Source organism: Erinaceus europaeus, chromosome 3 (genome assembly GCF_950295315.1).
Source record: "Erinaceus europaeus chromosome 3, mEriEur2.1, whole genome shotgun sequence".
In the NCBI taxonomy this organism is placed as follows: domain Eukaryota; kingdom Metazoa; phylum Chordata; class Mammalia; order Eulipotyphla; family Erinaceidae; genus Erinaceus; species Erinaceus europaeus.
In genome coordinates this window covers 87670462-87696320 of record NC_080164.1, presented here as the reverse complement: position 1 = coordinate 87696320, position 25859 = coordinate 87670462, and the positions used below count along the sequence as shown (strand labels likewise).

General features: G+C 45.6%; 1 long non-coding RNA gene across 1 annotated transcript; it reads right to left on the bottom strand.

Annotated features, from left to right (window-relative positions):
• Window positions 1-219: 219 nt before the first annotated feature.
• LOC132537514 (uncharacterized) lies at window positions 220-23216 on the bottom strand. The gene is made up of 3 exons (XR_009548975.1): window positions 22965-23216; window positions 18267-18425; window positions 220-303 (listed from the first exon to the last, which is right to left on the bottom strand). It is a non-coding gene; the product is annotated as an uncharacterized LOC132537514 (long non-coding RNA).
• Between the last annotated feature and the right edge of the window lie 2643 nt (window positions 23217-25859).

Sequence of the window (25859 nt, the reverse complement as noted above, 5' to 3'; positions counted from 1 at the left end):
AGGGAGACAGAGAAAAGGTGAGACACCTCCAGCACTGCTCTACCACTTGGAAGCCTCCCCCAGCAGGTAGGGTCTAGAGACCTGAACCTGGGTCCTAGGGCATGGCAATGCGTGTGCTCTACCAGGTGAGTCATCACTCAGCTGCCACCCCCCCCCCCCAATTTACATGTTTAACCTCCCCCGGTGAGATTTTTCTTTTGGGACCAGATGGTGGCTCACCTGCTAGAGCACATGGACGTGGGTTCAAGTTCCTGGTTCCCATACACAGGGGAAGCAGGACTGCAGGTGCCTCTCCTTCTCTCTCTCAAAAAAAAAACAAAGTGGGAGTTGGGTGGTAAATAAATAAATAAATAAAAATAAAATAAATAAAAATAAAATAAAATAAATAAAATATTTATTTAAAAATAAAATAAATAAAATATTTATTTAAAAATAAAATAAAATAAAATAAATAAAAATAAAATAAATAAAAAACAAAGTGGGAGTTGGGGATAAATAAATATTTTTTTAAAATCCTCCTGGAATGAAGTTGGACAAGAGGCCTGGTGAAAAACAAACAAACAAACAAAGCCTGCTGTCCTATTAGCCTGGTTGATATAGGAGAAAGATTTCACCATATGCTCTGAAGTGTTGCTAATGATTACAGCTTGATGCATGGCTTCATTTTCTGTTTCATGAAGGGGATCTAGAATCAAGTGCCTCAGCCCAGTCTAGCTAGAAAATATCACAGTTTGAGGTTATACTTCAAAGAGTATGACATCTTCTATCTATCAATTGTTTGACCGGGACTCTTTCTATGGCTCCATGACTCTGGAGTGGGACAAGATCTTATCTTATCCTGTGGGAGAGGAGGGCAGCTATACCTAGTTATCCATATGACTCCTGCTATCCTTGGTCTTTGATGATTCTGCAACACCACTATTAAAGTCTGCATCTCGGTAGACAGCATAATAGTTATGCAAACAGACTCTCCTGCCTGAGGCTCCAAAGTCCCAGGTTCAATCCCCAGCACCACCATAAGCTGAGCAGTACTCTGGTTAAAAAAAAAAATAATAATAATAATAATAATAAAAAAGGGAGGCCGGGTGGTGGTGCACCTGGTTAAGCATGCATTACAATGCACAAGGACACAGGTTCAAGCCCCCAGTCCCCACCTGCAGGCAGACAGCTTCATGAGTGGTGAAGCAGGACTGCAGGTGTCTCTCTGTCTCTCTCCCTCCCTATCCCCCCCTTCCACTCAATTTCTGGCTGTCTCTGTCCCATAAACAAATAAAGATAATAAAATTTTTTTTAAAAAAGTCTGTGTCATGGTTTAAGAATGTCCTGAGCAGTAGTCATGGCCCTGTGTCCCCTGGACAGTTGGTTTTATCCAAACCCTGCAAACTTTAACTCCCTCGGGCAATTAGCATTTTCCTCTGTGCTGACTAGAGGAGACTGGGGTGAAGACTTTGCAATATGAGCAAGTATGGCCATTCGGGAGGTGGCACAGCAGTTACAGCACTGGACTTAAAAGTGAAGTTCCTGCACAGCTGGTGGGAATGGAAATTGGTTCAACCCTTGTGGAGAGCAGTCTGCAGAACTCTCGCAAGGATAGAAATGGACCTATCCTATGATCTTGCAATTCCTCTCCTGGGGGTATATCCTAAGGAACCCAGCACACCCATCCCTTTGTGTACACCTATGTTCATTGTAGCACAATTTGTAATAGCCAAAACCTGGAAGTAGCCCAGGTGTTTAACAACAGATGAGTGGCTGAGTAAGTTATGGTCTGTATACCCAATGATTCTACTCAGCTATTAAAAATGGTGATATCACCTTTTTTCAGCCCATCTTAGATGGAGCTTGAAGAAATCATGTTAAGTGAGATAAGTCAGAAACAGAAGGATGAATATGGGATGATCTCACTCACAGGCAGAAGCTGACAAACAAGATCAGAAGGGAAAACACTAAGCAGAACTTGGACTGGAGTTGGTATGTTGCACCAAAGTAAAAGACTCTGGGGTGTGGGGGGGAGGGTTCAGGTACTGGATCATGATGGCAAAGAAGGACCTAGTGGGGGTTGACTTGTTATGTTGAAAACTGGGAGTTTTTATGCATGTGCAAACTACTGTATTTTACTGTCAATTGTAAACCATTAATCCCCTAATAAAGAAAAAAAATTTTAAAAGCCTGAGGTCCCCAACCTCCCCATCTCTCTTTCTTGTTTATTTGTTTGTTGCCACCAGGGTAACCACTGGAGTTCGAGGCCAGCACTATGAATCCATTACTCCCAGCAGCTATTTTTCTCCCCCACCCCTCTTTCTACTTTATTTGATAGGACAGAGAGGAATTGAGAGGGAAATAAGAGAGGAGAGAAAGAGAGAGACACCTGTAGGTGGAGAGTGGGAGCTGGAATCTGGTTGTGGGTTCAACGGGGTATACCACTGCCCAGTCCCTTCTTTCTTATTGTAATAAATAACTAAATATTAAAAAACCAAAATGGGTGGGGGAGATGGTTGGTGACTCACGAGATAGAGTACACACATTACCATGCCTGAAGACCCGGGGGCCGGGCAGTGGTGCACTTGGTTAAGGAAAAAGTTATACATACAATATTGATGGTAATTGCATAGTAAAAGAGTCTTGTCAAGTAGTCTGGCTGTTGTAAACAAAGACTCCTCCGAAGAACTAATGATAGACTCTGGGGAATCCTGACCCTGGGATTCATCAATAAAACTGGCAGCTGTTTCCCAGGTATGAAAGACAAAGTCCCCCCTGCCCCTCCCACCCCTACCCCACATGGGATGCTTCCAGCTCAGCCTCAAAGAGAGTCACTAAAATCACTACTCATCACCAGACAATGACATTTGGAGGACATCAAACACCAGAGTGATCGTGCCAGGTGCCATTTGCCAAAGGCCAAGGCTTGCCTGCACAAATGGCAAACTCTTGTCAGGAGCAGACGGGTGGGAGTGCAGGCCTGGGTGCACAGGGGGCCACAGAAACTGTTTTTGCAAGCTGCTGCCAGAAAGAAATACTCCTCATGTTGGCTTTGCTGCATAATTAAGGCAGGTTTCAACTCATCGGTCACCACACCCGTTTCTGAGAGTGTACTAAGAATGCATGCAATAAACTGAACTAGGGTAAAGTTAACAGCTCCCAAGTAAACGGTGTGACTAGAAAATGGGGCCTTCTGGAAGCACCCCTTGAGCAAAGGCCCAGTTCCCAGCACCTCAGAAGACCATCTGACTTCATCCCCTGAATGAGTGGTTGAGGAGGAATGGACAGGACTTGCTACCATCCCAAATTTAAGAGACAAGTAGGATGGCGTTGTGCAATGAGTCTGCGGCAGACAAATTCCTTTCCCTCCTTTCCTCCTTCCCTCCCTTCTTCCCTTCTCTCCTTACTTCATTTTTCTTGTTTTCATCACTGCTCTGAGCTGACATTCTCAGACAGGGGTGGCGGGGAGAGCAAGAGACAACGGCACTGAAGTTTCGTCTATTCTGCTGGGGGCTGGGCTTGAACCTTGGTCTTGGGCGTGGCAAGTCAGCACACTACTGATGTGAGCTATCTGGCCATCTCACTCTTTCCTTTTCTGACCTCTATCCCCCAAACTACTGGAGACCAAGAAGATACAACAACGCCTCAGCTTCCACAAGTTCCCCAAATAAAGCCTAGATTTTTCAGTTTGGGGAAGTAGCTCACTTGGATAGTGTGCTGCTCTGCACTCAGGTTCTAGTGACTTGGGTTCAAACTTGGTCCCTACAGCACTGAAGGAAACTTCAGTACTATGGTTTCTTTTCTCCTCTGTCCCTCTGTCTCTGTCTGAAAAAAATCACTATAAAATGATTTTTTTTTCCTTTAAATCACATAAGCCTATGTTTCCTTTCTGCATTAAGAATTCAAGATAATATATCTAGCAACTCATGTGTCCAACAACAGATGAGTGGCTGAGTAAGTTGTGGTCTGTGTGCCCAACGGAATACTACTCGGCCATTAAAAAGGATGAATTCACTTTCTTCAGCTCTTCTTAGATGGAGCTTGTAGAAATCATGTGAAGTGAGATAAGCCAGAAGGAGAAGGATAAATAAGGGATGATCGTGAGACAAAAGCTGAAAAAATAAGAACAGAAGAGAAAACACAAAGCAGAACTTGGTCTGGAATTGGTGTATTGTACCAAAGTAAAGGACACTGGGTAGGGGGAGTGTGCAGGTCCTGGAACATGAAGGCAGAGGAGGACTGGGGTGTGAGGGTGAGTGTTATGTGAAAAACTGAGAAATGTGGGGCCGCGTGGTGGCACACTTGGTTGAGCGCACATGTTACAGTGTGAAAGGACCCAGGTTCAAGGCCCTGGTCTCCACCTGCAGGGGGGAAACTTTGCAAGTGGTGCAGCAGGGCTGCAGGTGTCTCTCTGTCTCTCTCCCTCTTTATCTCCCCCTTCCCTCCTGATTTCTGGCTGTCTCTATCCAATAAGTAATAAAGATAATAAAATTTAAAAAAAAGAAAAGAGAAAATTGAGAAATGTTACACACATACCAGCTACTATATTTTATTGTTGACTGTAAACCACTAATCTCCCCCCAATAAAGGGGGAAAAAGAATTCAAGATGATAAATCTAGCAGAGTGATCAGCATGCAAGAGCTGCAATACACAGCAGCTATTATTAGCAGCTAGTAATAAATCATCATATGTGGTTCATTACTATGTGGGGATAATTAGAAGACAGTAGGGAGAACAGGGCAGTTGGCATGAAAATGAAGTTATGTTTCCCTTGTGAAGACTGTTTTTTTTCCCCATGATGCATATCACTCCCCATCAGGAAAGTTCACCTGGTCACAACCCTGCCTTCCTCAAAAGCACTCAAAGCACAAGAGAGCCTCTTCTTTGTTCTCTTTAAGTAAGTTTCCTTGCAGACTTGAGAGCTCATGGATGGGCCTGTCTCATCCTGTCTCCTCCTCAGGCAGGAGAAACTGAGGGACAAAAGAACACCTGGTGCTCTGAGTGAGTCAGAGGCACCTCCCACAACAAATCCAGGGCCAGCACAGCCTCCAGTAGCTTTGGACCTAAACTATGTTGACAAACGATTCATATTGGTTAAGATTAGAAATGAAAAAGGTGTGTGTGTGGGGGGGGCGTCCAGTAGATAGAAAGTATGTTACCCTGCTTCCTCTTTGCTGTGGAGGTAATTTTCTCACCTCTCTTGGCCTACATAAAGCCTCCTGCACACTCACCTCTGGACAAGGGCCTTCTGCAATGTGTTGCTTCACAGAGATCCAAGAGAGATGAGTCTGCAGCTTGTGGCCAAATGGCCACTAGACACTATTACAGAGCTCCCTTCTCTCTCCATGTCCTGACTGACAGATGGGCAGTTCTACTCAGCCACTGGAGGAAGTAGGGTCTGCAATTCCTGGTTGTTTTACTCAGATCATGTCCTGATCTTGAGAATTGAAGAGGATAGTGCAAGTGTGGCAGTGGCTTCTCCTTCTCCTTCTCTTTCTCCCTTCTCCATTTTATTTTTTATTTTCTTTTCAATAATTTATCTATTTATTAATAGAGATAGAGAGAAATTGAAAGCATGTGGGAAATAGAGAGGGAGAGAGAGAGAGAGAGAGACAGAGAGACACCTGCAGCCCTGCTTCACCACTCATGAAGCTTTTCCCCTGCTGGTAGGGACCAGGGGCTTGAACCTAGGTCCTTGTGCACTGTAATGTGTGTGCTTAACCAGGAGTACCACTGCCTGGCCCCCCTTTCCTCTCCTTTCTTTTCATCATCTCTGGGGTTTCATCACACTGGACTGACTTCTTCCAGAGAGAAACAGAAGGCGTGGGGGGGGCAGTCTATAGCATTGAAGCCTCCTCCAATAAGATAGAGGCTAGATTTGAAACTCAGTCACACACTGTTTTGCCACCCCACAAGTGTGAACGTTTGTAAATAAGTACTTGGTTTTGTGCCTCTCAGAGTAGCTCAAACATAATAGGGGCAGTCAAAGATGTAAATGATTGGAGTAGGGCACCAAAGTAAAAGTCTCTGGGTGGAGGGTTAGGGTGGATCTTTGGCTTCATTGGTGGGGGGTGGGGATGGGATGGGATATAGACTTTTGGTGGTGGGAATGGTGTTTATGTAAACTCCTCTATTAACATGTAGTCATATAAATCACTATTTAAATAATCTGAGAGGGGAAAAATTGATTCAATGTCTCAAACTTTTTAATATAGAGACCATAGGCTGAGTCTTTGAAATGTTGACGCTCCTAAAAACTTACACCAGGGAGAATAGAAGCAGTGACATTACTCTATAAGACAAAGCTATATAGAAATAATGTCAAAGGGCATAAATTATAGTGATGTACATGATACAACAATCCTAACAAAGGGCTTTTCAAAGTTAACTCAGTTGCCAAATAATTTGACTACAGCAATAACTATCTATTGCCTTCTTAAACCCTAAGATTGCAGGAACCTCTCGCTTCCTCTATAGAGACTATATTTCCCCCAAACCTGGAACCTCTAGGGTGCAGCTCACTTTCCTGCATGCCTCTTAATTCATACCAGATGATACTGCATCTGCTGATCCCAACATAATCAATGCAATGGTATTCAGACTGTGTCCAGAGACGTCAGGCATGGATTGTCAACCCAACAGCCTCATTACTCTGGTGAGACCTTTCCTTTCATAGGATTCTCTAATTCTATTTTGGGTGGTTCACTTCCTAACAAAATCCCAAAACCTAGACATAAACCAGGTCCCATGAGATAGGACATATGTTCACATGTATCCATAAATTAGAGCAAAATATAAATCTCAAAGCAAAAGTGCACAATAGTCTGCAGTGAGTCAATATATGTAGCAAGCAAGCAGTAAGACCTAAAAAGACACCATAAAGTTCCTAATGAAATAGTGTCTACTTAGACTTAGATACCATCCACACACCTACTTCCTATTACACTTTCCTCAGTCACTCCAAAGCTAACCTTATCAAGTAAGGACCCAGAAGTAAGCCCCCCACACTTATGGACATCTAATCTTTGACAAAGGTTCCCAGACTATTAAATGGGGAAAGCAGAGTCTCTTCAACAAATGGTGATGGAAAAAATGGGTTGAAACATGCAGAAGAATGAAACTGAACCACTATATTTCACCAAATACAAAAGTAAATTCCAAGTGGATCAAGGACTTGGATGTTAGACCACAAACTATCAGATACTTAGAGGAAAATATTGGCAGAACTCTTTTCTGCATAAATTTTAAGGACATCTTCAATGAAACAAGTCCAATTACAAAGAAGACTAAGGCAAGCATAAACCTATGGGACTACATCAAATTAAAAAGTTTCTGCACAGCAAAAGAAACCACTACCCAAATTACCAAGAGACCCCTCACAGAATGGGAGAAGATCTTTACATGCCATATATCAGACAAGATGCTAATAACCAAAATATTTAAAGAGCTTGCCAAATTCAACAACAAGACAACAAATAACCCCATCCAAAAATGGGGGGAGGACATGGGCAGAATATTCACCAAAGAAGAGATCCAAAAGGCTGAGAAACACATGAAAAAATGTTCCAAGTCTCTGATTATCAGAGAAATGCAAATAAAGACAACAATGAAATAACACTTCACTCCTGTGAGAACGTCATACATCAGAAAAGGTAACAGCAGCAAATGCTGGAGAGGGTGTGGAGTCAAAGGAACCTTCCTGCACTGCTGGTGGGAATGTCAATTGGTCCAACCTCTATGGAGAACAGTCTGGAGAACTCTCAGAAGGCTAGAAATGGACCTACCCAGTGATCCTGCAATTCCTCTCCTAGGAATATATCCTAAGGAACCCAACACATCCATCCAAAAAGATCTGTGTACACATATGTTGTTGGCAGCAATTTGTAATAGCCAAAACCTGGAAGCAACCCAGGTGTCCAACAACAGATGAGTGGCTGAGCAAGTTGTGGTCTATATACACATGGAATACTACTCAGCTATAAAAAATGGTGACTTCACCATTTTCAGCCGATCTTGGATGGACCTTGAAAAATCCATGTTGAGTGAAATAAGTCAGAAACAGAAGGATGAATATGGGTTGATCTCACTCTCAGGTAGAAGTTGAAAAACAAGATCAGAAGAGAAAACACAAGTAGAACCTGAACTGGAATTGGCGTATCGCACCAAAGTAAAACCCCAAAAAGGATGACAGAGATCCTAGTGGGGGTTGTATTGTTATGTGGAAAACTGGGAAATGTTGTGCATGTGCAAACTATTGTAGTTACTGTCGATTGTAAAACATTAATTTCCCAATAAAGAAATTAAAATAAAAAATACACACACACACACACACACACACACTGATCAGTATTTGATTTTGTGTGCAGGTATACAATAATAAAAGCAAGGTATTTCATGGCATACTTTGGGGGTAAGGTTAGTACTGTATTTTCAGAATTATCTTAGAGTAAAACCTGCAGCCCAAAGCCTGCAGGTAAGCATTCTCCAGGTAAACAGAAAATGGGTTAAAATACACCCAGCTGCCTGGGAAGTGGTGCAGTTGCTAGAGTATTGGAATCTCAAGCATGAGGTCCTTTATTCCCCAGCATCACATGTGCCAGAGTAATGCTCTGGTCCTCTCTCTCTCTCTGTGTCATATTAATAAATAAATACATTTTTTTAAAGGTATTCCTACCTGGTTCTGTAGCACAGTAGACAGGAGATCCCAAAAAGAAGTCATGCCTGGCCCTTCTTACCCCCCCCTCCCGCACCACCACCACTACCACTAAATTCTCCTGGAGCAATTCAGAAACTCTGCAAGCCAGAACTGGCCCCTCTCCCAGCACATTCCTCCCGCTGATCCTCTTCATAAATGTTTGCTTTACTAAGATTATGTCCTGAGCACACATTTTTATTGCCATCCTCTAGGTCACTGCCTTTAGCTATAGTTCTCAGGCTCCTTCTAGGCCTTTCTGTCTGAACTGGAGGCATTTCAGAATCAGAGCCCTACTGGGTCCTTACAGGCAAAGGTCACTGTCACGGCTTAAACTTTCTATGTCTCACACAGGGGAGAAATATTTTTAGTCAACCAGTCTAGTCTATTCTTCACTCCCTGGACTCATTATGTGTATTATCATCTTCCAGCTCTCAGCTCTCACTGAAGCCTTGCCCCCTGCCAAGAAGGCACTTCCTGCTTCTTTCCATCTGTGTAACTACTGATAGTCCCTTGGGGGCTGGGTGAGTCCTCAGAGACCTTGCAGAACCCTGTTCTCTTGGCAATGAATACACTGCATTTTGCATCTGCGTGTGTCTAGGTCTTGTCTCCTCAATTAATCTGAATGTTGTTCCATCTGGGTTGGACCCAGCTGCTAGAACAAAAACCAGTAAGTATGCTGGTCAAGGTGAGAAACATAACCTAGCACGGAGTCTTTGCTGTGGGGCTGATAGCAGAGATTGTCACAAATCAGGCACTGAAATAACAAGTGAAAATGCCCACATGGCAACAGAAAATGGTTTAGACGGGCAGGGAGAAACCAGTGGCCAGGAAACTGGTGGAGCATCAGGTATGCATGTCTGAGGTAGCCAGCTCATTCCCAGCACAGCACGCTTGTGGTGCTCTAGCTTCTTCTCTTCTTTCTTCCTTCCTTTCTTTCTTTCTTTCTTTCTTTCTTTCTTTCTTTCTTTCTTTCTAATATATTTTTTTGTTTTTCCCTTTTGTTGCTCTTGTTGTATTTTTATTGTTGTTGCAGTTATTATTGTTTTTGTTATTGATGTCATTGTTGTTAGATAGGACAGAGAGAAATGGAGAGGGGAGGGGAAGACAGAGGGGGGAGAGAAAGATAGACACCTGCAGACCATGTTTATGACTTTTTAAATATGGTTTTTAACATTACTAGAGCCCTCTAGACATGAAATAACACCCCTTTAGCTTTGCTTCCTTGTTGAAAGGCTGTCTCTCTCTTTTTCTCATTCTCTATCCAAAATGATGATGATGATGATGATGATGATGATGATGATGATGATGATGATGATGATGATAGCCAGGAGCATGGAGTTGTGCAGTCATAGAAACTAGCAGTGACCTTGGTGGCAGCAATGGCAGAAACTGCCCCACTCTGCAGATGGAGGTTGGATCAACACACTGACACTTGAGGAAGATGGGTTCTGAAATGAGTTTAGCCTAGAATGTTCCTAGCCATGACCATGGAATCCTAACTGAGACTGATGGGGATGCAGAGGTTACACAGACTCCTGTGCTAAATATGAAAAGAAATGGGCCCTAAGTCAGATCGCTGGAGTTTATAGTCAATGGAAGTTACATACTTTCCTCATGTTTGGGAGCTACTCTTTGTCCTAATCCAGCTTTCTAGGTCCAGTCTCAACTCTTACAACATTTTCCCAGACAATAATTTTAGTCCACCTGCATGGTAGCTATTAGGCTCAGGCAAAAATTACTAAAGTCATGGGCCCCTTGGGATATACCTAAAATCCACTCCTAGCTTCTTCCCATACATGAAACCCCTAGTGTCATCTGCTCTGTTCTTACCTTTGGGCTCCTGTTTATTAAACAAGTTATCATGCTTTATATCTTACCATCTTTCAGCCACCAAATTGCAGGCACTACCATGATGCCACCCTTACTTCCGTGGACAGATGACCTTACCAATGTGTCCCAGAACCTCACCTACCTAGAGCCCTACCTCACTAGGGAAAGACAGAAACAGGCTGAAAGTATGGACCCACCTGCCAATGCTCATGTCCAGTGGAGAAGCAATTACAAAAGCCAGACCTTCTACCTTCTGCGCCCCATGAAGGATTTTGGTCCATATTCCCAGAGGGATAAAAAATAGGGAAGCTTCTAATGGAGTAGATGGGACACAGAATTCTGGTGGTGGGAACTGTATGGAAATGTACCTCTTGTACAATCTTGCTAATGATTATTAAATCACTTGTAAAAATTAAAAATAAATAAAAATAAAGGTACTTCTTGCTCAATTAAAAAAATTAGGGAAAAGGGGAGTCCCCTTTAAGCAGGAATGCTTACGGACTCCCTAATTGGCATGGGCAAGCCAACCCTACCCCAAACCTAGCCCAGTGTTCTACAAGCAGAAGGGTTCCTTCCTGCCAGGAAAAATGAGAGGGAAGAGGAAGCACAGTGGTTAGTTCCCACCCATCAACCAGTTCAGGAGTTGAAAGCAAGCCCAGATCACTGCCCTTATTTTTTTTTTAAGTTTTTTATATATATTTATTTCCCCTTTTGTTGCCCTTGTTTTTTTATTGTTGTTGTAGTTATTATTGTTGTTATTGATGTTGTCTTTGTCAGATAGGGCAGAGAGAAATGGAGAGAGGAGGGGAAGACAGAGAGCTGGAGAGAAAGATAGACGCCTGCAGATCTGCTTCACTGCCTGTGAAGCAATTCTCCTGCAGGTGGGGAGCCAGGGACTCCGGGATCCTTACGCCAGTCCTTGCTTCGCCACCTGTGCTTATCCCGCTGTGCTACCGCAGGACTCCCAGCCCTTCTTATATACACCCTCGCACTTGCTTTGTCATAACTGCACCACTGTTAATGCTTTGTGGAGTTGCTTTAATCTGTTTTTTTTGGGGGGGGGGGCATTGTGAGTTCCTCAAGTATCTGTACACTGCACATTCTCTTTCTTTTTAAGATTTATTTATTTATGAGAGAGAGCCAGACTATCACTCTGGCACATTTGGTGTCAGGGTTTGAATTCAAGGCCTGATGCCTGAGAATCAAAGGTTCTGTCCACTGCGTCACCTCCCAAGCCTTGAGATGTTCTCTTCTCTTTCTTCCTTCCTTTCTTTCTTTTTCTTTCTCTCTCCCTTTTACTTTCTTTCTCTTTTTCTTTCTTTCTTTTTAAATCAGAGCACTGCTCATCTCAGGCTTATGATGGTGGTGTGTGTGGAGGGGGGGTGGGATGGTGTCGGGAATTAAGCCAGCCCCCCCCTTCCATCCTGCATTGCTGAATCATTGTTTTGCCTGAAAGATCCCCACCCATCCCATTGATCTATCGTCCTTCTACCTCGAGACCTGCCCTGCCTGTAGGGTAACATTAATTCCACCAGTTAGAACCCTCGCAACAGTTGCTAAGGAAGCTTCTACCTTCCCAGTGTAATTTTGCCTTTCTCCACCCCCTTTCCTAGCCATTTCCATTTCCAACTTGCCACTTCCAGTTTTATCCTATAAAAGCATTGGCTCTCTGATCAATAGATCCTTTTGCATTACCACACTGCCACGAGTACCTCAGTCATCTATCTCCTGCGTCCCTGAGTGAGTAGCAGCCCAGAATGAGTCTGGTCGAGTTCTCTCCAACCCAGAGAGCACGCACCCGGGGAAGAAGTACCCCCACGCTAGCCCAACAGGATGGGACAGGGCTTGAACCTGAGATGTAGGAGCCTCAGGTGTGAGAGTCTCTTTGCATAGCCATTATGCTATCTACCCTGTCCTATCTTCTCTTTTGTGAAAGCACCATTGAGAAACAGGTGTCTGGGGGCTGGGTGGTGGAATACCTGGTAGAGTGCACACATTACATAAGAATTTTGGTCCATACTCTAAGAGGGGGAGAAGTGTCAGGGGAAGATGACCAGAAGGCTCTGAACTCCAATTCTATCAAGTCCCGGAGAGGGAAGAGGAAAAAAAGAAGGATGTTCAGAAGTAGTGACAGGTGTTGGTGTGACTTAGAAAGGAAGAGAATAGTGGTCCGGGAGGTAGTGCAGTGGATAAAGCGTTGGACTCTCAAGCTTGAGGTCCTGAGTTCAATTCCCAGTAGCACATATACCAGAGTGATAATCTAGTTCTTTCTCTCTTTCCTCCTATCCCTATCATTAATAAATAAATATTAAAAGAAAAGAAAGAAGGGAATACAAGGCCATAGAAAAATGGACAAATATATATAGATAGTTAAAGAAATAATAGTCAGCCCTTATCTGTGAACTTGGGAGAACCACTGCAGTTTCTAATGGAAGGAATGGGGACACAGAACTCTGGTGGTGGGAATGGTGAGAAAAGTACCACTGTTATTTTGTAATCTTGTAAATCACTAGTAAAACAAAATTGGGGGGGGGGCAGGTTTTGGTTCTGATTTCTAGAATAGACATGGAGGGTCACCCTGAACTGCTCTAATACCCCACCTCCTATCTAACTATCTATCTATCTATCTATCTATCTATCTATCTATCTATCTATTTATTCTAGATAGAGACAGAGAAGGCAGAGAGTGGGAGAGACTACAACACTAAGGCTTCCTTCAGTGTGCTGAGGACTGGGCTCAAACCTGGGTGACACATATGGCAAAGCAGTGCCCTAACCAAGGGCAGTGGGGCACCTCTATGAACAGAGAACTCCAGGCAGAGGCACAGAGCTGAACCCTATACCCCTTTATTGCTCCATGTCTACCTCACCATTGCCAAGTGCACCAAGAAGGATGCATGACTTGACCTTGACACTGGGTCTCCCTGTCTTCCTCCTGCCTATCTGTCCAGGCAGAATCAATCATGCCCAGGGGAAGAGGAAGTTACTATTATACTATTGTTCTTAACTGTGGCCTCTTCCTCTAATCATGTGTGAGGTTTGAGAACTAAGTGTATCAGGAGAATTCCAAGCAATAAAAGCTAGAATTAAAAAATCCAGGGTGTGGCCCATAAAGTGGCATCCTGGATAAGATTTTGGACTTGTAAGCATGAGGCCATGAGTTCTGTCCCTGGCTTCATATGTGCCAGAGTCATCCTCTGGTTCTCTATCCTCTCTCTTGTGAATAAATAAATGCATATGTGGCCAAGGAAGTGGTACAGTGAATAAAGTTATTGGACCCTCAAGTATGAGGTCCTGAGTTCAATCCCTGACATTACATGTGCTAGACTGATGCTCTGATTCTCTCTGTTTCTCATTAATAAATGAATATATTTTAAAATAAATCTTTTAAAATTTTTTCCTTATTTGTGATTAATAACAAATTACAAGATTGTAAGACTACAGTTTATAGTTCCACATCACACCCACCACCAGAATTCTGTATTCCCACCCTCCCACCTCCCAAAGAGAAAAATCTTCAATAAATAAATAAACAAACAAACAAGGCTAGGGAATTGGCTCAGCAGCAGGGCAACCACCATCTCATATGTGAAACTTTGGGTTCCATCCCTGGTACCATATGAAAGCAGCAGGGAGAAGTCCATGGACGGTGGGATGGTGCTATGCCATCTTCTATATCTCTCATCTCTCTCTCTCTAAAAATTGAGGGGGAAAAAAAGCTGGGCCTAGGAGGCAGCTTAACGGTAAAGCTCAGCTATGAGACTGACCCTGGGTCAGGTCTCCAAACTGTATAAAAAGCCTAACAATTGTAGTCCAGGAGGTGGTGCAGTGAAAAAGCTTTGGACTCTCAAGCATGAGGTCCTGAGTTTGATCCCCGGCAGCACATGTGCCAGAGTGATGTCTGGTTCTTTCTCTCTCTTCCTATCTTTCTCATAAATAAATAAAATATTAAAAAAAAAAACCCTAACAATTGGTGTACTGCACCAAAGTAAAGGACTCTGGGGCAGGGAGAGTGTTCAGGTCCTAGAACATGATGGCAGAGGAGGACCTAAGTGGGGGATTAGAGTGTTACGTGGAAAACTGAGAAATGTCACACATGTACCACCTATTGTATTTTACTGTCAACTGTAAACCATTAATCCCCCCAATAAAGAAAAAAAAACTTACAAAGGGAAGAAAAATAGGGTGACAAGTTCTCCTATTTTAGGAAATCTGTGCTGTCTCATTAGATAGAGTCATGAGGTGGCTTGAGATTAATGGAATGTAGAAGGAAAAGTGAAGTCAAGCAAACCCCAAACAGTAACACTGAGAAGGTAAGGAGTTCTTTTCCTCATGAGTATCAAAGAGGCAGGATGACTGGGAAGAGCAGAGGAGCAGCTGTTTGAGTGCAGAGGCGACCCAGGGCCTGTGAGCCATCTCTAAGCCAACAAAAATGTGTCTCTTATCAGCCAGTGTGGAGTGACAGCACATTGCCATGAGCCAATGATAGGTACACACACAGCCTCCCCTCTCTGTATGTAGACAATAGCCTTGGACAGAAGGACAGTTACTCACTAGACAGATTCGAGAAAGCCAAGTTCCAGAAATATTTGTGCTAGACCTTATCAGAAAAAAAAATATATATGCAGCCACTAGGTTGCAGATGTTACCATGATTCTATCCTGACTTTCCTGGGCAGACAACCTAACCAATGTGTCCTGGAGCCCCACCTCCCCAGAACCCTTCCCCACTAGAGAAAGACAGAAACGGGTTGGAAGTATGGACCCATCTGCCAATGCCCATGTCCAGTGGAGAAGCAATTACAGAAGCCAGACCTCCCACCCTCTGCACCCCATAAAGAATTTTGGTCCATATTCCCAGAGGGATAATGAACAGGGAAGTAGCACGGTGCGAAGTGCAAGGACTTGCGGAAGGATCCCGGTTCGAGCCCCAGCTCCCCACCTGCAGGGGAGTCGCTACAGAGGCGGTGAAGCAGGTCTGCAGGTGTCTATCTTTCTCTCCCCCTCTCTGTCTTCCCCTCCTCTCTCCATTTCTCTCTGTCCTATCTAACAATGACAACACCAATAACAACAACAATACTAACTACTACAACAATAAAAAAACAAGGGCAACAAGAGGGAAAATAAATAAATATAAATTTAAAAAAACAGGGAAATTTTCAATAGAGGGGATGGAACACAACATTCTGGTGGTAGAAACTGTGTGGAATTGTACCCCTATTATCTATTTATTTATTTATTTATTTATTTAACTTATTTATTCCCTTTTGTTGCTTTTTATTGTTGTAGTTATTATTATTGTTGTTGTCATCATTGTTGGATAGGACAGAGAGAAATGGAGAGAGATAGGGGAAGACAGAAAGGGGGGAGATTAAGATAGACACTTGCAGACCTGCTTCACCGCTTGTGAAGTGACTCCCCTGCAGGTGGGGAGCCAGGGCTCGAACCCGGATCCTTACGCCAGTCCTTGCACTTAGCGCCACCTGCGCTTAACCTGCTGCACTACAGCTCGACTCCCATATCCCTATTATCTTACAATCTTGCTAATTATTATTAAATCACTAATAAAAATTTAAAATAGTTAAGCAGCCTAGGATGTGGCCCAGAGGATGAAGTGTTAGACTCACAAGCATGAGGCCCTGAGTTCTATTCCTGGCACTGCACATGTCAGAGTGATGTTCTGATTCTCTCTCTTCCTCCCCCATCCCTCACTGATAAATAACTATTTTTTAAAAGGAAGATTATTTTTAAAAGAGAGTATGTGTAGCCTAGGAGGTGGCACAGTGGCTAGATCATGGGGACTTAAAAGCATGAGGTCTTGCGTTCAATCCCTGGCAATACACATCGCTACGGAATGCTTTGGGTCTCTTTCTCAAGATAGTAAATCGTAAAGCCAGGCTTGGTGCTCTCAGCCTGTCCCATGAGACCCTGGGGCTCTACAGATGGGAAAGGAACTCAGGTGGGGAGTCTGAGGTTCCTTGGGCTTCTTTCAGCTCTCTGAAGCAGGATGTGAGAGCAATGGCTCCTCTCTGCCCCACCCCCAACCTTCCTCACTATTCCAGCGAAGGCTCTGATGCCAAAGCTTCTTCTTCTGGCAAAATGAAGTTGTAGAGAAATTTGTGCTCAAGAGGACCCGCCCTGCTTAGCCAGAGTGAAAGAATGGGTAGGGGAAACAAGTCCTCCTATTTTAGGAAATTTGTCTGTGCTGGATCAGCAGAGACTGGGCTTCTGGCCACCAAATCCCTGGAGGGAGGAAGAGTAAGTGAGTGAGCAAGAGAGGAGTCAGGGGCAACTGTAAGTCCACACTGCTATACAAGTTCAAAGTTTCCAGGATAAGAGTGACCTCAGCCCTTCTGGTGCAAGAGCAAGGCTGCTGTGGCCCAGCTCCTTTGTCCCTTTTGGGGTGGAGCTGGGGAGGAGGCAGACATACCACTTCCCACTGCCTGGCCCCTGAGCCCACTGGGGGGTGGGATTGGGGGGTGGGGGAAGGTATCAGCAACACAAGCCTGGAGAGGAGGAGGTGGAGTCCTGCAATATAAAGAGACTGAGACATCTATTCCAAAGAACATAGGTAATTCAGTTAGAAATTTGTGAGTCTGCTAGTACAGTGGGGCACTCAACTAAAAGGCTGAATCCAGCCTTTCCTCTCAGCAGGATCCCCAGTTGTCCTGTAGCCTCAGGTTCTCTTAGATCTTGCTCCACATCCATTTCAGTATTCTCTGAAACTCAAAAGCACTGCTCTCAATTCTCCATAGCTCCCTTGACCCCCTTCCCAGAGCTTAGCTGTTCTGCACATATTATTAACAAACACCTATCTATCTAAGCATTTCTTACAGATACTAGGTGTCTCCAGACACCTTTGAAAACTATCCCGCTTAAGTGCACGTAGTACATGTGCAAGGACCCGCATAAGAATTGGGGTTCAAGCCCCCGACTTCACACCTGCAGGGAGGACACTTAACAAGCAGCAGAGGAGCAGGTCTGCAGGTATCTCTTTCTCTCTCCCTCTCTATTTCCCCCTCCCCTTTCAATAGCTCTCTGCCCTGTCCAATAACATGGGGAAAAAATGGCTGCCAGGAGTAGTGGATTCACAGTGCCAGCATCAAGCCCCAGTGATAAATCTGGAGGCAAACAAACAAACACCAGGAGGCTGACATATGGCTCACTCTTAAGGGTATGCATGTTATCTATCATGCTCACGCCACCACAGGGATGCACCTGCAGGGATAAAGTGAGGTAGGACGCTGTGGTGTCTCTCCTCCTCCCTATCTCCCGCCCATTTTCCTTTAGATAAAGGAAAGGGGAAACAGTGGAGTTGTGCAGGCACTGAGCCCCTGCAGTAACCCTGGTGGGCCAGAAACAAACAAAAGTACAGCACCAATTGTTTTGGGAGCAGGCATAGAGGGAGCATTGTGGATCGTGTGGAGGGAGCACAGGGGCCCCTTCTGCACCCCCTTTTACTTAATTATCACAGTGCTTGTCCCTTTAATGTCTTCAGTGGCCTGCTCAAAGTGCTTCTTTTGCAAAGAAGATTGGAGATACTACTGTCTCTTATTTCTATCCCCAAGTATAGTCCTCTGCCTTCTCGGGTGTTTCCAAAGCCCGCAGACTTCTCATGTGAGCATGTGATATTGCTTTAAGAATGTCCTGACTCGGCCTCTCCCACCCGCCCCATTCTGAGACTGAAGTGATATTCAGAGCTGCAGCTAAACTGCTGAGCCCAGCAAACTGGGAGTGTGGGCGCTCTCCTTCCCAAACTTACTGTGAGGGGGATGTCAATGCCAATGTCAAGTTAGAAGTCCCAGCAAACGGCCCTTGTGGGGTTAGCCAAGGAGACAGTGTCAGCAGCTTCAGGAGACTCAACCAAGCCACTTCCAGTGAAGATTTCTGCTCAGCCCCCAGGCCAGGGCCACATAATGCCCTGCGATGATAAGCAGCAGTCTAAAAATCAATACTCAAGGAGCAGCCAACACAGCGTCTGTCTATGGAAACAGCCAACCCTTGGGTCTGCTCTCCTGAGGACCTGGCAAGCACCAGGCCCTGCAGCACAAGCAGGAGAGAGGATCCTGGGGCTAAAAACCAAGGCAACAAGGAAAGGGGATGACAGGTGGGTTGCTGTAAAGTTTCAGAACACTTCTGCAAATAGAAAGTCAAAGAGAGGAGCAGTGCCCCTGAAGTGGTGGCTAGCTTCCTCCTCACCAGTATGGCCCCAGTCATCTCATAAGAGAGACAAGAGGGAGGCCTGCGCCTGTATCATACCCAACGTTGCCCTCCCACCACTGAGCACATCAACTACCAGCTTTGGGGGCTGCCTGAAGGCTGATGAGAAAAATAGGAAGTCCAGATCTGTTGATGCTAGGGGTGGGGGATGCTATTGGGTCAGCTATATGTCCTGCCAAAAGTGCGAATTGGGTTAGAATCCCAGAACCACATGGGGATACCGCAGTGCCAGGGGAAGCTCTGTGGTGTAATTTCTCCCTCTCTGTTAGTCTGAATGAGATTAATAATGATGATGATGATGATGATGATGATGTTGGCTAAGGATTAGTGAAATTGTGCAGGCAGGTCATGGCTCCAGAAAAAAAAAAAATGTTGTTTGATTTGAGAATGACAAAAAAAAGCAGAACAGTGACGTGGGAATTCCAGTGGATAAGATGTTTGGTGTTGGACTGCAAAACATGAAGTCCATGGGTTCAGTCCCTAGCATCCTATGTGCCAGACTGATGCTCTGGTTCTTTCTCACTATCCAAATAAATAAATGAATCTCTCTCTCTCTCTCTCTCTGACACACACACACACACACACACACACACACACACATACAATAATAGCAGGAGATAGATGTACTAACACAAACTCCTAGTTAGATAAAGGTTACTACCAAATATCCGGGGGGCTGGGTGGTGGCGCAGTGGATTAAGTGAACATGGCACAAAGTACAAGGACCAGCATAAGGATCCCGGTTCAAGCCCCGCGGCTCCCTACCTGTGAGGGCGGGGGTCGCTTCACAGATGGTGAAGCAGGTCTGAAGGTATCTGTCTTTATCTCTCCCTCCTCTCTAGATTTCTCTCTGTCCTATACAATAACAATGACACTAATAACAACAACAACCATAAACAACAAGGCAACAAAAAGGAAAAAATAGCCTCCAGGAGCAGTGGATTCCTAGTGCAGGCACTGAATCCCAGTGGTAACCCTGGAGGCAAACAAACAAACAAATCAGACTCCTTACTGTCCCTCTGACCTTCCAGCAGGAAGCATGAGGTGCTGGGCTGGCCTTGCAAAATGGGTTTTGTTCTGTCACCACTCTTTTCCCTGAGACTCTTGAGTTGGAGACTATTTGGAAAGGACCAAGGCACACCAAGATCCCATATTTCTTTTCCTCTTCCACTCCTGCAAGGAAGCTATTACATGCTCACTTAGTGATGCTTGGCAGACCACCAGCTGATTTCATCCATGAGTCCAATCCAAGCAAGTACTTGATTCCCACCCATACATCCTCCTAGTAAATGACTGTTGTAGGAAGGTTGATCCATTCATGAAAGAAACAAACAACGTGACCTGGGAGGAGGATTAATGGTAGAACTTTGCACTTGTAACCATGAAGTCTTGAGTTCAATTCCCGGCATCCCATATACCAGAGTGCTATTCTGGTTTCTCTCTCTTTTCTCTCTATCTCATAAAGTGAATAAGATAAAACCCTCTTAAGAAGGATGAAAGAAATAATGAGAGAAAGAAAGAAAGGAAGGAAGAAAGAGAAGGGGAGAGAGGCAGAGGGGGGATAGTGAGGGGGGAGAGAGAAAGAAAAGAAGGAAGAGAAATGAACAGCAACCTAATGTGATGAGGCTGGGTCCTGAGACCTGGGGTTTGTATATAGTTTATCTGGGACTGGCTGAACTGTCTGCTGTGTGTGTGTGTGTGTGTGTGTGTGTGTGTGTGTGTGTGTGTGTTGGGGGGCTGTCCTCCATACTCCTCGATCTGAAACCAGCCCCCTGAGGGGCCATACCCTATGTAATTATGGTAGCTGGTCAGGGTGTCTTTCTCCCTGCTGGGGATCTGGCCTCCCAGGCCCCCAGTAAACAAAGGGCCCCAGTAGAATGAAACGTCCTTTCTGAGATGACAGTGTCCTCCAAACTTGGGCTGCCAAGACCACACTGGCCTTTCTTCCTCTTTTCTCTACTGTACAGGCTGGGGAAGGGTTGCTTTTCTGCTGAGCCCGCAGCTTCCAGTCACAGCCTGCCATGAACTCCCTGGGGGCAGCCCTGTGCTGTTGGTTGCCATGGCGCACCCTACAGGGCCACTCAGCCACCTCTGCCTGCCATCCAGCCTGCAGCTCCTCCGGCTAAAAGCAGACTGCCAATAAGACAGGGGCTAATGAGCAGAGGTGGGAATCTCATCAGCAGAGATCTCCTCAATCCCAAGAGCTTTGTTTCCTCTGGCATACTCCCTGTCATCCTAGAAAGCAGGGGTTAAAACAAAACCTATGACACCAGCCTGACTTCCTTGGGCACAGGACCTCATCAGTGTCCCAGAACCTCACCTCTCCAGAGTCCCACCCCACTAGGGAAAGACAGAGACAGGCTCGGCATATGGATTGACCTGTCAACACCCATATTAAGCGAAGAAGCAATTATAGCAGCCAGATCTTCCACCTTCTGTACCCCATAAAGATCTTTGATCCATATTCCCAGAAGGATAAAGAATAGGGAAGCTTCCAGTGGAGGGGATGGGATCGTCAGTATTTTTAAATATTTACTTATTTTCCTTTTTGTTGCCCTTGTTTTATTGTTGTAGTTATTATTGTTGTTATTGATGTCATTGTTGTTAGATAGGACAGAGAGAAACGGAGAGAGAAGGGGAAGACAGAATGGGGAAGAGAAAGATACCTGCAGACCTGCTTCACCGACTGTGAAGCGACTCCCCTGCAGGTGGGAAGACAGGGGCTCGAACAGGGATCCTTCCTCTGGTCCTTGTGCTTTGCACCACATGTACTTAACCTGCTGCGCTACCGCCTGACTCCCTCGTGGATCATTATTAAGTGATTACAAAAAAAAAAAACTCTCAAAGGCAGGACTGGTGAGTTGAGAAGAACAAAGCATTTAACCCCACCTTTAGGCCTCAAACAAGGCTCTCCCCCCTCCACCCAACAACAATAGCAACACACACACACACACACACACACGCACGCACGCACGCACGCACGCACGCACACCTCGGCAGATGCTCACTGAATTTGTTAAAGTGGATAAATGAAGAACAAGAGCTTAGTTGAGGCTTTCTGAGGGGAATTTTCAAAGAGGGCAGGAGGGTTGTTGATTCATTTGCTGTGTCACATCCTGGCTTTCACACCCTATCAAGTTTGATCACTGCCACTGAGAAAGGGCATTGGAGCTGGACTGGAGGGGCAGTTTTCACTTCGGGGCTGAGAGAACTTAGGCTCAGAGAAGAGACTTAGCTCAGTGGCCTGGCATCTCTGGGCAGGTCGCACAGTGGGAGCCCCTTGCATAGCTCCCCCTCCCCCCTTCCTGGGTCAGAGCCACTAGCCATCTAAGAGGGAGGAGGAGACTCGGCTGTACACTGAAGCCCTGTCTGTGCCAGGGCTCACTGAGGACTCAGACAATGCAATATTAATGTGGTGATAAGACCTTGCCCTTCAGCTCAGATGGCTGTGCATGCCTGGATTACTTTTCAACAAAGCAGGCCCGCCTCAGTGTCTGCTGTCTGCTGCCCCCAGCTTGCCTGGGAGCCACAGTCAGCCAGTCCCCCCCACCGCCAACCCCCAACCCCTCAAGCAGGGAAGCAGAACCTGCAGGAGACTAGCCACATGGGGCACAGGCCTGGCTCCCAGCCCGCACCCAGAATGGCATTTGAGAAGTGGCCTGCTCTTCTTTCCATAGCATCCCTCCCTAGAGCAACCTTGTGAGGCAGAAGATGGTCTTCCTACTTCTGGAAACATTCAGGAAGGTGGAGGTAGATGGCATAATAGTTATACCAAGAGACTCTCATGCCTGAGGCTCCGAAGTCCCAGGTTCAATTCCCCCACACCACCATAAGCCAGAGCTTAACAGTGCTCTGGTTTAAAAAACAAAAGGGAGAAAGGGAGAAAGAGAGAAAGAAAGAAAGAAAGAAAGAAAAGAAAAGAAATATGGGGGGTGGAGCCAAGATGGTGACTTTGGAGTAGCAGCTGCCAACAAAAGAAATATTCAGGAGGAGGAGAAGCAACACCGTGGAGAAAGGACCAAGGTTTGAGTGTCCTTGAGCCCATGGTGGCCCCTTTCCTTCCTTTTGCTGCAAACTCCCGTGGTTGGGCTTTATCACACACCCCACTATACTGAGTGTGCCAGAGGCATGAACAAACACCCCTAGCCTGTGGTTCTGAGAAGCCCTGGTGTGGGGAATTCTGAAAACTCAAAGAGCAAACACAAATTACAGGAGATGTCTCAAACTCCCTTTGACTCACCTCCTTGGGTTCCCAGGTCTGACCGTGAGGAGGACAGCATCCTGAGTTTCTGAACTGCCTTCTGGCTTGGCCTGAAGAAAAAAACCTGGGTACAGCCAAGCCCTCCCTACTTGGGAGCCCTGCCTCTGGGCCTTTCTTCCACAGTTTGTAGGACTTACTGGCTCAGGCATCAAGATGCTTGTCCTCTTTCTCTCTGCCCTTTAATCCCTGGGGGCTGAAGCAAGTCTCCAGGCACAACATTCTCTGTGTTTCCTTAAACCTGCCTGCACCATGGTTACCCTGTTCACTGGTGTCTTTTTATTTGAACCATCTGGAATAGATTCTGTTTTCTAGCCAGACGCCTGTTTGATCATGGCAGAGACACCCACCTACATCTGTGTCAAATCAGCCGGAAGGGCCAGCCCACCTTCTCCCCTTCTTCACAAGGGGCAGGAGACCTGCAGTGTGCAGTGCTGCTTCACTGCAGAGCCCTGCAATCCCATGCAAGGTGAGCTTGCCCTTCCTCCGCCTCTCATTTTTCTAGTCAGTGGCCTTGCTGCACATTCCTCTGAAGCAGTTCAGCGTGGGCTGCCAACAATCTGATGGCACGATGGAAGAATACAGAGGCCTCCAAGGTTCTGCATGTTCTGGAATCTAATGATTCTGCGGATCCTCTGGTGTTTGGCAAAAGCAATGCAGTTGCAAGATACTTAAGTCACTTCTTTGTTCTTGCTGCTGGGTGACTAGGGCACCACTTAGAGTATAGAGGAATGGCTCCTGTATAGATTCCTTCCTTCCTTTCTTTTCTTTCCTTTCTCTCTCTCTTTCTTTCCTTCTTCCTTTCCTGTGGGGGAGGGACAGAATTCCGAAGGGAGTTAGTTGCCTTGTTCTCAGAGAGAGTCAGACCATGTACTTGGAAGGCCAAGTTTGTTTGGGATTTTTTTTTCCTGCCATAGGTCCATAGCTGGCCTCTCTTCAAATAGTGTTCCAATACAGATTCCTCCTCTCATGTCAGGGTGGGTATCTACTTTGGGAGACCCATACTCTCCCCTCTTCTATTTTTTTTTTAATTATCTCTATTTATTTATTGGACAGAGACTGTCAGAAATTGAGAGGGAAGGGGGAGATAGAGAGGCATCACCACTCCTGAAGCTTTCCCCCTGCAGGTGGGGGCTGGGGATTGGGGGCTCGAACTGGGGTCCTTGAGCATTGTAGTATGCGTGCTCAACCAGGTGCACCACCACCTGGCTTCTCCTATTACTTTCCCCTCCCTCCAACTCCCAGATTCCCTACATATTTATTTACTGAAGGCCTGCCATGTGCCAGGGACATTGAACATAGGGAAAAAACAAAAACAACAAACAAACAAACAAACAAAAAAAAAACAGTGACCAAACACTGCTTGCAATGTCTGGGAACTCACAGCTTAGCAGGGAAAAGGAAAGAATAAAAAGCTCTGGGAAGCCCCACCCCACTAGGGAAAGAGAGAGGAAGGCAGGGAGTATGGATCGACCTGCCAACACCCATGTTGAGTGGGGAAGCAATTACAGAAGCCAGACCTTCCACCTTCTGCACCCCATAATGACCCTGGGTCCATACTCCCAGAGGGATAGAAAATAGGAAAGCTTTCAAGGGAGTGGATGGGATACGGAGTTCTGGTGTTGGGAATTGTGTGGAATTGTACCCTTCTTATCCTGTGGTCTTGTCATGATTTCCATTTTATAAATAAATAAAATATGTTAAATAATAATAATAAACTATGGGAGTGAACATGAGTACCTGGGCGAGGATGGGGTACGGAGGAGGGTGGGGTCCCACAGCCTCCTGAGCCCTCATCTAACAGGGCTGCCATGAGGTTTACGGCTAGTCTGTCTTCTACATCTTAAAGGCAACGTGCTTCATAAACAGCCACACCTGAGGTACTCTGCAGGTGAATCCAGCCTGGCTTTCTCAACAGCCAGGGAGGGCCACGCTGCCACTAGCCAGTCTTTTCTCTTCAGGCCTGCCCTTGGGTTAAAGGGAGCTGTCCAGCCTAAGGTTACCTCTCTCTAGTTAAGCATTCTGTCAGCTGTGCCAATCCCTGGGGACTTATGCACAATGGGGATGGGAGGGGAGGGCTACTGTGCTCTCTAAAGGAATATTATACTGGAAAAACTCTTAAGGAAAGAAAAACAGAAAAACAGGCATCTGCTATTTAGCTCACCATCCAGGCTGGCTTCACGAGGCACAAACTGTAAGCAGGTGAAACTGCTTAATGAAAGCTACAGGAAGAAGCGAGAATCAAGCGGGAGGAGGATCTGTCGCATGCAAGGCAGAGGCCATGACTCTGCATTTACTCCACGTGCTAAGGTGGGAAGGGCTGGGCTAGAACGAACGAGGGTGAGGGATGGTGTTCCTGGAGGAGAGAAAAACGCTTCCTGTATCAGTAAGTCAAGCCTCTGGAGCCAGTAGAAGGCCCGGGGTGTGGCTTGTGGTGAACACAGCCACATGTCCTCAGCTCTTTTACAATAAACAGTTTGGGCAGGCAAAATAGCTCCCTTGAATAGTGTACCACTTTGCCAGGTGCATGACCCAGGTTCAAACCTGGTCACCAGTGCATTGAAGTAAGCTTTGCTGCTGTGGCCTCTCTCACTTTGTCTCTGCCTCTGTTTCTGTATAAGAAAGAAAGAGGGGTCTGGGCCGTGGTGCACCCAGTGAAGAGCACATAGTATTAAGCGCAAGGATCTGGGTTTGAGCCCTCGGCATCCCCACCTGTGGGGGGCAAGCTTCACAAGCGTTGAAGCAGGTGTGCAGGTGTTTATCTTTCTCTCCCCCTGTTTTTAAATTAATTAATTGATTAATGAGAAAAGCTAGGAGGATAGAAAGAACCAGCTATCACTCTGGTGCATGTGCTGCTGAGGGTTGAACTTGGGACAG